Source organism: Prionailurus viverrinus, chromosome A2, assembly GCF_022837055.1.
Source record: "Prionailurus viverrinus isolate Anna chromosome A2, UM_Priviv_1.0, whole genome shotgun sequence".
Classification (NCBI taxonomy): Eukaryota; Metazoa; Chordata; class Mammalia; order Carnivora; family Felidae; genus Prionailurus; species Prionailurus viverrinus.
In genome coordinates, this window is record NC_062562.1 from 97,180,803 (window position 1) to 97,196,598 (window position 15,796).

A 15,796-nucleotide genomic window follows, 5' to 3' on the forward strand; every position below is an offset into this window, starting at 1 on the left:
AAAATAAATTTCTTCCACAGCAAGGATTGAGTATGTCACCTAACAGCTCACCATTCCTACCCAAAAGCATGTAATCGTCAGAAACATGCTGCTGTCACAAATATCAGTTTTTCATGACTGCAGATAATTTTACACAAGGAAAGAGAATAAAAGAGCAAAAAAGTATATATGTATATTTTTCATCAGTGGGATTTGCATGAAAACTGTATTTCACCTAGGGGTGAGTGGCTATGATCACATCATATATCTTACACTTACATATTCTGCTAGGTATGTTAGTATCTGCACTGTCTACCTAATACACTTGCTCCCCAAAGAGCAAAAGTTGTATTCCATTTACATATCAGTACTACAGGAAACTGAGAATGTAAAGTATAATTTTCAAGTGTCATCCTATATGCGGATTATTATTTATGGCTTGTGGTTTACCTCAAGTCCACTAGTAAATTAAAAACACACATGGGTGAGCTGGATGAGACATGGTCCCATTACAAGAAACTGAGCATTGGGGTGTCTGTGCAATACACTAGGTATGAATGATACAAGACGTGTGCTAACACAACTATAACATAAAATGGGTAAAATGATCAAAAAATGGTACAAATACAGAGCTTCATAAAAGGGAGAGCTTCTGAATAGGGGAACCAAGGCAGGATTTGTATTTTGACTGAATAGGATTTTGAAAAGCAAGACCTAGGGGCGCCTGGGTGGCGCAGTCGGTTAAGCGTCCGACTTCAGCCAGGTCACGATCTCGCGGTCCGTGAGTTCGAGCCCCGCGTCAGGCTCTGGGCTGATGGCTCGGAGCCTGGAGCCTGTTTCCGATTCTGTGTCTCCCTCTCTCTCTGCCCCTCCCCCGTTCATGCTCTGTCTCTCTCTGTCCCAAAAATAAATAAACGTTGAAAAAAAAAAAAAAAAGAAAAGCAAGACCTATAGGCAGTGAAAGCAGATGAAAACAAGATATGAAGATAGGCAAATTTAGGGGTAGCTGAAGAATAAGGAATCCAATAGTTTAATTTAGCTGGAGCTTAGAGCTCCTCAGGAAGTGAAAATACAGCTAGAAAATTAGGGTCTGAGTCCCTAGGAAATTTATTACCCAAACCATCCTTTCGGCACTTTATATGCCAGCTATATGTTTTCATCTAGGTATATACGTAACCTGACAACCTTGCCTGATGCTAAACCCCTTTCAGATAAGAATTACGTTTTAGCTATCTTTATCTCTCACACTTCACATAATCACTTACACATGATTATTATTATTATTGATAATGATGGGGGTTAGTGGTCCAATGAATCAAAGGAAGCATAGAACTCTGTGATTTTTAAAAACTGCATCTTCTCTACATGACCACATTAACAAATCTGAATACTGTATATCATTTTCCCTCTCCAATTCCTTGCATTCCCGTGTCAGTGACTTGCATAATTATCCATGAATTGTCCAAAGGAGAAACCCAAATCATCCTTGATTCTGCGCACTTCCTCGTACCCAACATCTAGTCTCCAGGACTCCAATTCTATCTGTGTTTGGTATCTTTTCAGACATGTCCACCCTTCTCCACTGCCTTAGTACAGGACTCTTGTCTTTCTCATCAGGACCCCAAAACAGCCTCAGGATGTTTCCCTACTTTAAGTCTTGATCTCTCCAACCCATTGTCTATATTAAAATGAGTGTAATTGTATCTTCTTTCAGTGATTCCCTACAAACTTTAAGTAAACGAATAAAACCCTCAACTAGGACTAAAATATATGGCCCTATTATAGCAAGAAGCACCAATATGATTGTGCTGAGAAATAAAGAAGAAGAAACTAAAGTTGTCTCTCAGATTGCTAGCTTGGATACAAAGTTAGATAATGAAGAAATTCAGGAAGGGGAAGTAGGTGAAAGAAAAAGAACTTTTGATTTGTATTCTCCTTTAATTAAAAATATTACTACCAGAATCTTGGATGAGTCTTATTTCCTGGGCTGAAAGGCAGGACTTTTGAAATGTACTGTGTGTACTCATGAAATTAACGCAGCTTTGCTTAACTAGATCCTGCTTTTTTTTTTTAAGAAGGAAATCATAGACATACATTGATTTTTTAAAGTCTGCTATTAATGGTAGCCCTATGATTTGGCCTCTGAGAGAAAAGATGTGTGAGTGCCAGAATTAAAAGTCAGATCTCTTCTTCAGATGAAAGTCCTACTCATTAATTCTAAATGTGAGAGCTACGCACAGTGAGAAGCCAGCTTCTCTATGAAGGTGAATATGGGTGATTAGGGAGTTAATTGGCTTGTTCTATCCATGTCATATATTTGATGTCATTTGATATGTTATAAAGTATAAGTTGCTAGGTTTTCGCTCAACAGTATCATTACCATGAGGAGCATTAGAGGCTGTGGGAGAACTGTCCCCCGGAAGGTGAATGAGGCTGCACATTTTGCTGTAGGAAAGGGGAGCCCCATGGTTTCAAAGCCCCACACACTGCTTTTACAATTGTCCCACGACCAACTAAAGCGAACGAAAATAGTAAGGACATGGATCTGACAGTGAATGTTCGGAAATGACAGAGGGGTTTAGCCAAGAAACAAAGTCCTTTCCTTTCTCCTATTAATTGGACATGTCTATAATTTTAAATACATGTCTATAATTTTAAATACTCTTGCATTATTGTGGACTATAATAAATTTCTCATGTGCAACTTTATAGCAGATCTGGACTGTACCGAATCTGCCTCTAGTCAGGAAAGATCACTTGTAATTGTTCAAGGTTAAACAGTACTTTGCAGATATGCCTCTCTTTGAGAGAAGTATTTCATGATGATGTGTGAAGAGGAGAGAAATAACATATAAGTAGAGTTGTGAAGAAAGACAGGGATTTATGAATTTAAGGGAGAAAAACATGGCAAAGAAGAGCAGAATCAGAATAAAAAATGAAGTAATTCACCTTTGCTGAGATTCTTCCAAGGGGAGAGAGAGAGAGAGAGAGAGAGAGAGAGAATGAAGAGGAGTTAAAAAGAATGATGGACGTGGAAAACCTAAGTCTATAGCTTAGTTGAATAGATGATTAAAGGATGGATAGATTGCAGGGTGGAATCTAGGGAAAGACTAATGTGGAATTTCCAAAAAGCAGGATTCAGAATTCAATGATCATGAGGAAAACAGTTTTGACCTAAGGCTTAGAGAGTTAAACCTGCACCCAAACAGGAAAAGACAAAATCAGGCAAACAGCAGCTAATGGAGACAAAAATGCAACTTGGAAACGTTTAATTTGGAATGGGTACAGATGAGACAGGTAACCTGTGATCAGACAGGTAACCTGTGATCTGGTATACCTGGAAGATGACTCAGAGAAAACCAGAACAAAGCTTAACTTTGAAATTAGATTATTGATTTGTTTACTTCTTAATGTTTTCCCTATTCCTTCTGTACAGCAAGGACTTTACTCATTTTTGTAACCCAAGAACCTAGAAAGGAGTCAGTAACATTGTAAGTGCTCAGTAAATGTTGGTTGCTTAGTTTAAGGGATGAAATTTTACCAGATTTTGGTAAGGCAGGAAGCATTATTATCTCCCCAAAGAGCCCTAGTTGGAGAACCAAGAGATTCTAATTTCTGCTTTTAATTTTTTTTATGTTTCTTTAAAAAAAAATTTTTTTTAATGTTTTATTTATTTTTCAGAGACAGAGAGACAGAGTGTGAGCGGGGGAGGGGCAGAGAGAGAGGGAGACACAGAATCTGAAGCAGGCTTCAGGAGCTGAGCTGTCAGCACAGAGCCCGACACAGGGCTCAAACTCATGAACCGTGAGATCATGACCTGAGCTGAAATAGTAAGCTTAACCGACTGAGTCACCCAGGCGCCCCTAATATTTCTTTAGTGATTTAGAGAGAGAGAGAGAATGCAGGGTAGAGGCAGAGAGAGAGGGAGAGACAGAATCCCAAGCAGGGCTTGATCTCACAAACTGTGAGATCATGATTTGAGCCGAAACTAAGAGATGTTTAACCAACTGAGCCACCCAGGGGGCCCTAATTTTACTTTTATTATTTCTTTTGTTTTGGGCAAGGAGCTTCATCTCTATGTCAGTTTCCTGTCTATAGAAAGACTCCTTAGCCAATCCTCCTTGACTAGGAGAAGAACACACTCTCATATGCGAAGCTTATGGATTCCACTGGATCTGTCCAGCAGTCTTCTTAGGATAATGGTTTCCAACATGTCTTTTAACCACTTTTTTTTTTTTAACAAAAGCTCTTGTGGGAGCCCCATATATAAACCAGATGAATGTGGAGTCTAAAAGCTTGATTGTGGAGCTGGACTTAGAACATGTAAATGAAATAACCCTGGACACTGGTTCAATTAATGGGTGAGACAATACAATCTGCACTACTTTGAATCCACAAATGAACACTCAACACTAATCTCTTCTCTAGAAGACTATATTCCTTTGTTGCAGGGATGAGTTGGTCAGTGGAAACCACTTCTATTAATACACAGAGTCTAAATCACTAATTCAATGATGGTGATTGAATAATCTTCATTTAAGGAGAACAAATTTCCTTGACATGTACAGTTTTTTTTATTTTTATTTATTTTTTATATTTTTATTTATTTATTTTTTTGTGGAAAGAATATGAAATGTCACTGTCTGAAAATAATGTGTCTATTCTCATAGATCAGCATTTCCAAAAGTGTATTCCATAGAATAGCAGTAATCCCATGAGAAGCAGCATAAAATAAAGTTTCCATGGCCAAAAATGTTTAGGGAAATTAAGCATTTCCTATATTATTCTTAGAGATCTACCATAGACATTAGCACTTTAAAGTACCTAATTTTCTTGTACCAAAAACACTAGTCTGACTTTCAGTCTTCATTCTCCAAACTCATTTGACTATGAAAAAAATGTTTTTGGCAATAACAATTATTAACCCATCTACAGCATATACTTTGGAAAATGCTCTTTTGGCTCAATGGCAATTTCTAACCCACCATAGTCTATTAAGTTTGCAAGTCATGAGAAAGAGCTGCCCTTTTACTTAAAATTTTCTTTTTTTCTTCTCCATGGAGCAAAAGTGGAATTTCTGAGGTCTTAAATATTCCCCAGCCTTGGTACAAAGCCCAAAGCTATAAAAGGCATCTCAGAGGCAATTGCTCCTTTGGAGCATTATTTGTTAAGAACCTCTCCTCTAATACCCTGGCTATGAGAACAAGTAGTATGAGGGTATGGGCATACAGCAGGAAAGAGAAGAGACAGGCACTGCTTATCTCAAAATAGCTGTAGCCTTTTGTCACCCAAGGCCTAGAATCTATTTCAAATTTGAAATTTGACATTTCTTTTGAAAAAAGATCTATCTAATATGTTTATGTAGATATAGTCCAAGTGAACAGGTAAATAAATTTTGTGAAACCACAGGGTATACTGGTTTGTTGCCTCAGCAATGCCTTCTGTTTGGATAACTCCTTTATTATGTGACCTACTAGAAAATCATTCTTCATTACTCTAGGCAGCTTGCCAAGACATAGTGTTGTCATTATGTCATTCCTTCATGTCATTATTTATGTTGACATATTCAGCAAAACAGACTGACTTCTTGCTCTTCATCATGAGTTTAAAGTGCTCATCTAACTCTAAGCTCCAAGTTTAGGTAGTAAAAACTGGCACTCTCTGCAGTGGAGCTGTTTTTGGTAAACTGGTTGGCACATCATGCAAAAGCATCTAGATGAGAAGGGAAGCAGAATAAAAATGATGTCACATTGAAAAAAAAATGACTTTATCTTTGACTCTTGTCAATGATCTGACATAATAAGTGTTCAATAAGCATATATTGAATGAAAAAGATAGATTGCCTCTAAGCAGTTGGCTAGGCAACATTAATCAGTGGGAAATCTTGGAGAAATGGTTCAAAATCACGTGTAGTTCAAAAGTGTGCCATTACTCAAATGGATATTATTAATGAATAATCAGGCAGGATTTGGTTAATTAAGACTAATTTGAGGAAGTGGCATTGTGACCTCATGGTACTGGATCTCCAATGGCAGTCATGATAGAGAAAGGAGAGATAAGAACTGACTGGTTCAAATCAACTTAGTTAAAAACACATCATGCACTTATGTGTGTCTTAATACCATCTCAAGATAAAGTTTAACTTCAATATGTGAGAGGTTGGAAGAAAAACAGTCCAGTCTAAAGCGTCAGCATGAGCAAAGACAAGGATGTGGGAATCATTAAATGTATTGAGGAAACTCTAATTGGGCTGATTGTGAAGTTCATGTTCTTGGTCGTTACCTATGTACTGCCATCTGACATGAAAGGAATAAACTCAGCTTTGGACAAATGAAATTGGAGTTGTCAGCAGGGTCTTCTATATGGAGAACCTAAAATGCACCTGGTTGTAATTAATATATTCACTGCTTCTGTATAAGCTCATAACCTTATAGTCTTATGGGTTCTGTGAGATCACCTATGGTGAATATGGGAAGAGAAGTCAGTACAGTGTAATGGAAAAAAGATCTTGGGCTAAGGAATAAGGAATCCATAGTCTAATCCTAGAATAACCTCAAACTCATCATGTGACTCTTAAGCATGTTACTGCACCTGTCTGGACATAAATTTCATTATCTATAAATTAGACAATAGAGCTATAATTAAGGGTTCTTCTCACTCCAACAGTGGCTCTAAGTTGAGCTACAACAAAATATAAAAAATATATTTTGAAGAAAGAGAAAGCGTAGTAATTAGATACATATTGGGTCTATTTGACCCTCCAATAGAAAATAAACAAAAACAGCATTTTCCACTTTGTGTTCTCCAAAATATGATACCTATGACCACTCATTTAATAATGAAAAAGGGAAAGAGTAATTCAGTAGGACAAAGTTGGAGAAATGTGGAATATTATGTGCTCTTTTCTGGAAAAAGCATTAGGTTGATGTTAGGATACTAAAGGTTCTGAGAAGTCCTGCATCATTTAACTAAATTCACTTAAGTTAGCTCTTGTTACTAATTACATTTACCAATAATAATGTGCAATTAACACTCTAGGACTGAACAGGCAAGCTTAGCTATTAGTTGACTTCCACTAATTTCAGTGAATGAAAGGTGTGTTGCTCTTTCTTTATTAGCAGAAGACTTACTAGCATTTCTTTATTATATTGGAATAGAAATGACAGGACTTTGCCACAACTTGTCTGGATTACTGCAACTCACCTGAATAGATGACTGAGTTAAGTATATTGGTGCTATTACAGCATGGGGAATATAGTCAATTAAAAAAATATGTTGGTGCTTTGTTTTGAAAAGTGCATTTTCACAACTACTGATATATGAAAAGTATCCTCTCTTATCCAGGAGACATCCTGAGAGGCACTGCACTGGTCAATTCAAATTATAAACTCTTTTAAGTCAAACTTTAAAATATTTATATAGAATCTGGGGCGCCTGGGTGGCTCAGCTGGTTAAGCGTCCGACTTCGGCTTAGGCCATGATCTCACAGTTTGTGAGTTCAAGCCCCGCGTTGGGCTCTGTGCTCACAGCTCAGAGCCTGGAGCCTGCTTCAGATTCTGTGTCTCCCTCTCTCTCTGCCCCTCCCCTGCTCGTGCTCTCTCTGTCTTAAAAATAAATAAAACATTAAAAAAAATTTATGTAGAAGTCAATGTCGTACACACATCAAACTATTCTATAAATACCAATAGGAATTTGAACTTGTGGGTTTATGATTTAGTCCTTACATATACATTATTGGGCCCTTATACACACACTTTTGACCAAATCTTCTTTCAGAAAAAGATAAACCTGATTTCATTGGATGCTAGAACTGAAAGAGATTCTAGAATTTAAATTTTCCAAACCTCTCATTGTACAGGTGAGCTCATGAAAACCTACTGAAAGGAGGTTAGTGGAAAAGGTCTAGTTAAACCCTTATCATATTCCCAGACTAGTGTGTGCTCGAAACTACTACCTTGCCTCACACCAAAGGTTTTCCCTTGTTGGTTTCAACCTTCTGCCCATAAAGCCTGTAAGGCCTAGTCTCGCTGGGATAGAAGTAAACAACAACCACAATCATCCTCTTGATCATTTTGGTTTCTCTTAATCACCTTCAAGAATTCTGTTTGGTTCTGATTTCAAGGATATATTAGGGTAGAAGATGTTTAGGCCTGAATAAAGTGGGTTATATAAAGGAATATCTATCCTGTGGTGTTATTCAAAATGCGTAACAATGGCTGCCACTTAAACATCCACTGATCAGAACATTTGCTCGCTGTTAACCGCAGACTCTGTTGTGCCAGTGCTCACCAGCCCTGGAGTTGTCCACTTTCTTCCCCTCTGCATAACCTTGGTGTTCATTATACATGTGTCTCTGTATGTTTGTGTTTACAGAAATGGAGGTGAAGTGGAATGAGGCAGAGAGCACTTAGTTATAAATTCACTCATTAAATATATGAGTCAGATGCACTTTTTGCTCTTATGAGCCATTATGTACTACAGAGAATGCCTGAGTGGAAGCTACTCTTATGTACCCCCTTTATTTATACATGTTTCCCAATCCTCTCACCATTTCTGAGATTCCACACAAAGATATTTCACTGAGAATCTTACAAGGGGCAAGCCTGCTCCTGTTTTTCCAATTCCAGTAGCATATATTTACTAACAGAGAAAAGTACTATCAAATATAATTTAATCATTACAAAGCTTTCTTTTTCTTCCTATTAAATTATTTAAGGGTCCATTTCCCTGAAATTTGAGTGCCTAGGAAATTATCTTTTTTGCATTGCATGGCTGTGTAAGCGGTTCAAAAGTTTCTGTAAAATTAGCTGGATTCCCTTGAAAAACAGATTAAGTGGGATTAATGACATCAGGGATGGTCAGCCAAGCTGGAACCCTCAATGTCAGCCATGATGATGCAGATAGTCTTCATTATAGCAGTTGTTTCCCACCATGACCCTAACAGCTAACATTCAAGGCCCTGATCTAAGGGATTTTTGTCTAAAATTATGGTGTCAAAGTCAATTTCAATGTGGCAATTTAATATTTCAGAAGAAGCCAACATTTTGCAACCTGCTTTATTGAAGAAAGAATGGTCCTTTCTTTATTAAAGAAACTTGCATATGATTCACTTTGCCAATTCATTTTTTAAAAATTATACATGTAAAGAAATTACGGTCCATGAAATAAGACTTAGCCGATCATACATTTAATTAGGAACGCCAAAGAAGTGATCTTAATGCATGTGATTTGATTTGGGGATATAGATGGGATGATAACTGAGAATCATGGAGACAAGTTCAGTGAATTCAGAATGTGTCCGGGATATATCCAGATAATCTCTATCCATAAGTAATCCCTATTTGTATTTTCCCAATCTCTGACTGAATTTCTATGACAGATCTTTGTACTTCCTGCTGCCCTTTGGTGGTTTGCATTCAGTGAGAGTAGCTAAAGGAAACACTGCAAAGATAGAGAGGGAACCTAAAGTTTATCAAGAAAAAGTTTTTAAAATTTTTTTAAAGTTTATTTATTTTGAGTAAGATAGAGACAGCATGAGTAGGGGAGGGGCAGAGAGAGAGGGAGAGAGAGAGAATCCCGAGCCGGCTCCTCATTGCCAGCGCAGAGCCCGATGTGGGGATCTAACTCATGAAACTGTGAGATCATGACCTAAGCCGAAACTGAGAGTCGGACACCTACTTAACCGACCGAGTCACCCAGGCGCCCCAGTAAAGAAAAACTTTTATCCTCAGGGGCTTGTTGCTACATATATAGTAGTCTTTAGCTAAATTAAAACATGTCTTAAAATGGGCTTTTTTTTTTTTTTTTTAAGAAAAAACTGGTGGTTGGGAAAGGAAGGAAGGAAACTAAAATGAATTGAGTGCATACGAAGAGCCAGGTAATTCTATTTATTACATTATCCTCACATTAAATGCAAATAAGCGTTATCTCCGCTTTATGCATAAGGAAACAAAGGTTTGCAGGTGTTAGGTGACTATATTACGATCTCATAGTCAATGAGGGGCAGAGACAAAAATTTGAAAACGGTTCTTCGAACTATGTTCTTTTCATATTTCACACTGATTCTAGAAATACGTACATTTAAAATCAGTATTAGGCAATGGCACTTTGAAAATAAGTTGTCAGTAATTTTTCTTTTTATTTTTTTAAATGTGTATTTTGATTTTTATAATGGCTAATATTTATTGAAAAAAATTTTTTTTTCATTTACATCCAAATTAGTTAGCATATAGTGCAACGATTTCAGAGTAGATTCCTTAGTGCCCCTTACCCATTTAGCCCATCCCCCCTCCCACAAACCCTCCAGTAACCCTCAGAATGTGTATTTATTTTTGAGACAGAGAGAGAGCATGAGCAGGGGAGGGGCAGAGAGAGAGGGGGACAGAAGATTCTAAGAGGGCCCTGTGCTGACAGCAGATAGCCTGATGCAGGGCTCAACCTCATGAACCACGAGATCATGACCTGAGCCGAAGTTGGGATGCTTAACTGACTGAGCCACTCAGGCGCCCCTCAACAATTTTTCTTTTTAAAGGAGAATCATCTGTGCTTTAAAAAGTATGTAAAGTTTTACTTTGGAAAAAATATAGAAGTTTGGTAAAGATTTATTGTCTCTTAAATTAACAATTTGAAGAGTGTTAAACATGTTAAATATATTTCATTCTTTCTCTTGGTTAATACGTATTTTACTTTGTATTTTTATAGAATTCTAATTCATCATACATTTTTTTATAATTAATTCCAAATAATGACAATACATTTCCATTTAGGGTCTCTTTATGAACCTTCCTTGTTGAAGGGTTATGGGCCAATGAGGATTCTGAGCTTTCGTTAGCAATCCATTATAACCACCAAAAGCTTCCAACAAGGACCAAATCTAAAAGGCATTAAGAGATTTATGACTATTCATTTTAAAAACATTAGACAAATGTTATTTTCTTAGGTCGACTGTATTGACTATATTGAATTTTATCTAAATCATGCATGTAAAATAATAATCATACTTTGAAATGATTGTTGCTTAAAGACAGATGTAAATTATTTATATTCTTTTTTCTAACTTAACTGTATTGAAGCAATTATTCACAAGTGCTTCAATGTCAGTTTCAAAGTTGCTCTCTGTGGAATCGTGCTAATTCTGGAGTTGGCCACCAAGGTGAATACTGGGCTAGATTACAACTAATGCTCCTTGATTAACTGCTTCAATATGCCTACAATAGGTAATTTAAAAATGCAGTGCTATATTTTTCTCCTTCTGTTAGAATTAAATGCAGAGTCTATACAACCAAAGATAATTAAGATCAAAACCAAAATACTCAATTCATCAAGGATCTTCTTAACCCAGTATCAGTGGTGAGGCTAATGTTGATCCCTGGGCTCTCCTAAACCAAAGAACTGTGGGAAATAGAGCCAGCCAAATGTTTCCATCTGGTCCATATCAACTGCTGTTTTAGAGTCAGCTTAATTAAGCATTGGCAAGTAAAATACTGAAATAATTTAGAAAGGTGTAAACAGAAGCCCATTAAAACAAACACATAACAAAGGAATTTTCAAACATAAAAAGTAATACTTTTATGAGTAGTTTGCTTATATTGTCATCAGTTAATACTTTGTTAAATGCCATGGATGTTCATAGTTCATGGCACTGGTTTAACTGCAGTTCAATTCTAATTTGTCTCCCTAGAACAGAGATGCTTCTCATGGAGTTTTGTGTATATAACAAATTCACCACTTGAAATGGGTAGCAAACATCACTGTAAAGTGCACAAGCTCACCCACCACACTCATCAATACATACATATACCTAGTTGACACAAAGGTAAACCACATGAGCCCATGGGCTGACAATATTTACCAGAACAGGAAACAAAATCAATAGCACAAATGGAAACATAGCCTAGGAATTGTTCCCTTGATTTATACTTAAGACCAGGATATTTATCACAGTCATTCAGAAATGTCTTTAAAGTTATTTTTTAATTAAAAATCAGTGTTTCTTGGGGCTTCTGGGTGGCTCAGCCGGTTAAGCATCTGACTCTTGGTTTCAGGTCAGGACAGGGTCTCACAGTTGGTGGGATCAGGCCCCATGTTGGGTTCAGCACTGACAGCACGAAACCTGCTTGGAATCCTCTCTTTCTTTTTCTGACTCTCCCCCTCTTGTGCTCTCTCTCTCTCTCAAAATAAATAAATAAACTCAAAAAAATCAGTGTTTCTTGAAAAATAAAATAACAAAAGTTCTATTTTATTAAAAGAAGACAGTATAGAAGAATTTGATTGTCATATATATGAGTCCTATGGCAAAATGTGCCTTGCTATTTTTATACAATACTATCAAAGACATAAAATTCAACAGCACCTGGTTTAAGAGCAATGATAATATCATGCTCAGACAGCACATTTTTTCCTTGTATCAACATAAATATTAGAGACTTAGAGAACAAGTCAGAATATGTATTTTTTTGGCTAAAATAATTCAGTAGAAGTAGGAAAAAATACTGCAACATAAGGGTTCATGCATTTTAACATAATTTCTTGATGGGATTTTACCACAGTAAATCTTAAATACTATAAGCATTATAGTAATAGGAAAATATAACTATCTTCCGGCAAAATTCTGCTTTATTAACTGCATAAGTTTGTAAACTTTAACAGTTTTGCAGTATGTGTCAAAATCCTTAAAACATATAGACCCTTTGACAGAGGTTTTTTTTTTTCTTCTCAAGATATAATCATAAATTGGCTCAAATTTGAGCCCCTAGGTGGTTCAGTCGGTTAAGCATCAAACTTCAGTTCAGGTAATGATCTCACAGTCTGTGGGTTCAATCCCTGTGTCAGGCTCTGTGCTGACAGCTCAGAGCCTAGAGCCTACTTCAGATTCTGTGCCTCCCTCTCTTTCCGCCTCTCCCCTGCTTGTGTGTGCTCTCTCTCTCTCAAAAATAAGCATTAAAAGAAAATTAAAAAATAAATTGACTCAAATTTAATTATAGAAATATTCATTATAATATTGTCTACTGTAGTGGAATTTGGAAGTAATCTAAATGCTCGAAATAATGGATTCGTGAAATAAACTTTGGTCCATCTACCCTATGGAACACCACACAGACATTAAAAATTGTGTATTAGAATATTTAATTATCTTATTAGAATATTTAATTATCTTATTACACAGATAGGTATTTATTACATTAACACTTTAAGAAAGGACTACAGATTAAATGCCCAGTATCACCTTATTTTTGTAAATATATATATGTGCACAGAAAAAAAGGCTTGAAGAATACAATAAAATTAATTTTCTGAATTCCTTTATGCAGAAAGCACTATCAATGTATTATCTTCCTGAGTCCTTTCAGTTGCCTTAGATATTATCATTGTTACTGTAATCCTGTAGCTATGGAAACTGAGTCTTAGGGGGCTTGGTAAAATATTAGTCAGATTTGCTGTGTAACAACCAACCCTCAAATCTTAGTGGCTGGAGAGGTCAGATCTTTATTTTTTGTTCAAGTGACATGGAGCTACCGGGCAACTGAACCTCCCTCTGTGGATCTGTGTCACATGACTTGTTTTCCTGTGACCAAGACTGAAGGAGCAGCACTGATCTGGAGCATGCTGTTCTCCTGGCAGGAGGTTGTCTTGCCAGAGGAGCCAAACTACAAAATGGCATTTCAAGCTTTGCTTAGGTGGGGGAAGACACAACACTCACTCACATCCCATTGACCTAAGCAAGTCACAACATGAAGCCCGAATTCAATGTATCAGGAACAAACAATTCTTTCCTGAGTAAAGAGAAAGTGAATAGTTAGAAACATACATACACACACGTACCCACGAAAACTGCACAAATTTCCACAGCTGAGTAAGTGGCAAAGATGATACTAAAATCTCTCCAGGAGGTGGGATCGCAGGTGATTTTCTTTTGCTTATATGCATTTTCTAATGTTTACAATATATAGGAATTGTTTTTGAAATATAGAAAAGGGAAAAAAAGAAGAGACAGAATAAACCAACTTGCCTTTGTTCCGGGTTTTATTTGGCATTGCTAATAGGAATGTTCCCTGTGGTGTAGCTTTGGAGAATAGAATAAGAAAGACTTACAGAAGGGGAGGGAAAGTTATATTCCTCTCACCTTAATTGTGTGGCCCTGCTTTTAATCTGTCTTCCGGTAACTGGAAGAATACTTAAAAAAATGTTTGACAATAATCCCCAATAAGGAATACCCCACAGATTAAAAGAGGGCACTTAAAACAAGAGAGTGCCATTTCAGAGAGGTCCATTTTCTATAATTAAAGCTTCATTCATGATATCAACAGCAAGTTGCAATAAAAAAAATGAGTTAGTACTAAATTAGCAATACGTTTAAGACAGAATGTCTGATGGTCTTTCTAATTACATCTCTTAAGAGTACCCTGGTGGTGATTAGCTGTTAAAAATATATTTCACAAATGTAATTACTAAACTATAAAGGGAAATGAATCTCAGTGGCCAATGAAGAACAGTCGTAATATACCCATAAAAACAACTCCCAACAAAATACACACAAAGATGGAACATGTTCAGTGATATTATAGAAAACTGTCCAAGTTTTCCATTTTACTTCTTATTGCTGTTTTGCTTCTTTGGAATTCCCACCAGCAGGGGAAAAAAACAACATATCCTATCTCACATTTCGTAATTGCCTTTCCTAATAAACACTATGATAACATTACTTAAATGTAGCTAAAAATAGTTAAAATTTGCAACATCTGTGCTTGAAATAAAGGTACCACCCAGCTGTAGAGTAATAGACCATAAGATAGTTACAATATCTAACCTCAGCAATATCTGGTACTCAAACAATGCCAGCAGGAATTCTTTAACCACATATTATTTTCTCTGTTCAGCAATATCTTTTCCTTTCTCCCACTGTGTGTGAAATCTGTGATCTGCCATTTTGGGCAGACACTCAAATAATACTTGTAAATAAGATAAGCCTCTATATCTACCACAATCTTTATGGTTTTAAGACCAAAGAAGAGATAAAAATGTTCAATGACTAGGCTTGTGATATATATTTGACCAAAAAAATATGCCCCCTCGGCAACTCTGTGTAAATTCCACCCCTGCTATATCTTCAAATGGCATTTTTTTAGTGTAACATTTCTCAGGAAGAGAGAGGTGTTGTATAATTTATCAAAAAACTACCCCCCCCAATCAAAAAACCTCAAGGACACCACAAAAAAACTACATTAAAAAATAAGCAAAAGACCTGAATACAAATGTCTCCAAAGAAAAAATGCAAATGGCCACTAAGCATATGAAAAGACGCTCAACATCATTAATCAAGAGGGAAATGCAAATCAAAACCATCTCAGTGGGAATGGGGGCAGGTGGGGAGGTTACTGTTCAATGGGCACACAGCTTCATTTGTGCAGGATAATAAAACTTCTGGGGATGGATAGTGGTGATGGTTATACAAGATGAATTTACTAATTGCCACTGAACTGTGTACTTAAAAATGGTCAAGATGGTGAATTTTATGTTTTGTGTATTTTACCACAATGAAAAATAAAAAATAGTAAAAAGACACCAGAAAAAAAAAAGAAGCTCTGAATGACTGGTATCATTTAGAGTTCATCACTGACATGGTGGAGGAGGATAAAGTAACTGGCTGGGGTGTCGCTGCCGGGAAATAACAAGTGCCAGTTTGGAGATATGGATTCAAGTCCCAGCCCTGCTGTTGGCTACTTATGGGAATATGGTGAGATAAGGACCAGGGCTGTGTAAAATGAGAAAGTGCACTATAAGCTCTCTAAGTCCAATAACCCTACAACTCTATGAAGGAG

At 36.7% G+C, this 15,796-nt stretch overlaps 1 long non-coding RNA gene across 1 annotated transcript in view; it reads left to right on the forward strand.

The window, feature by feature from the left end:
• Positions 1–15,796, forward strand: part of LOC125160274 (uncharacterized) — an 87,699-nt gene that overhangs the window by 9,443 nt on the left and 62,460 nt on the right. The window lies entirely within an intron of this gene.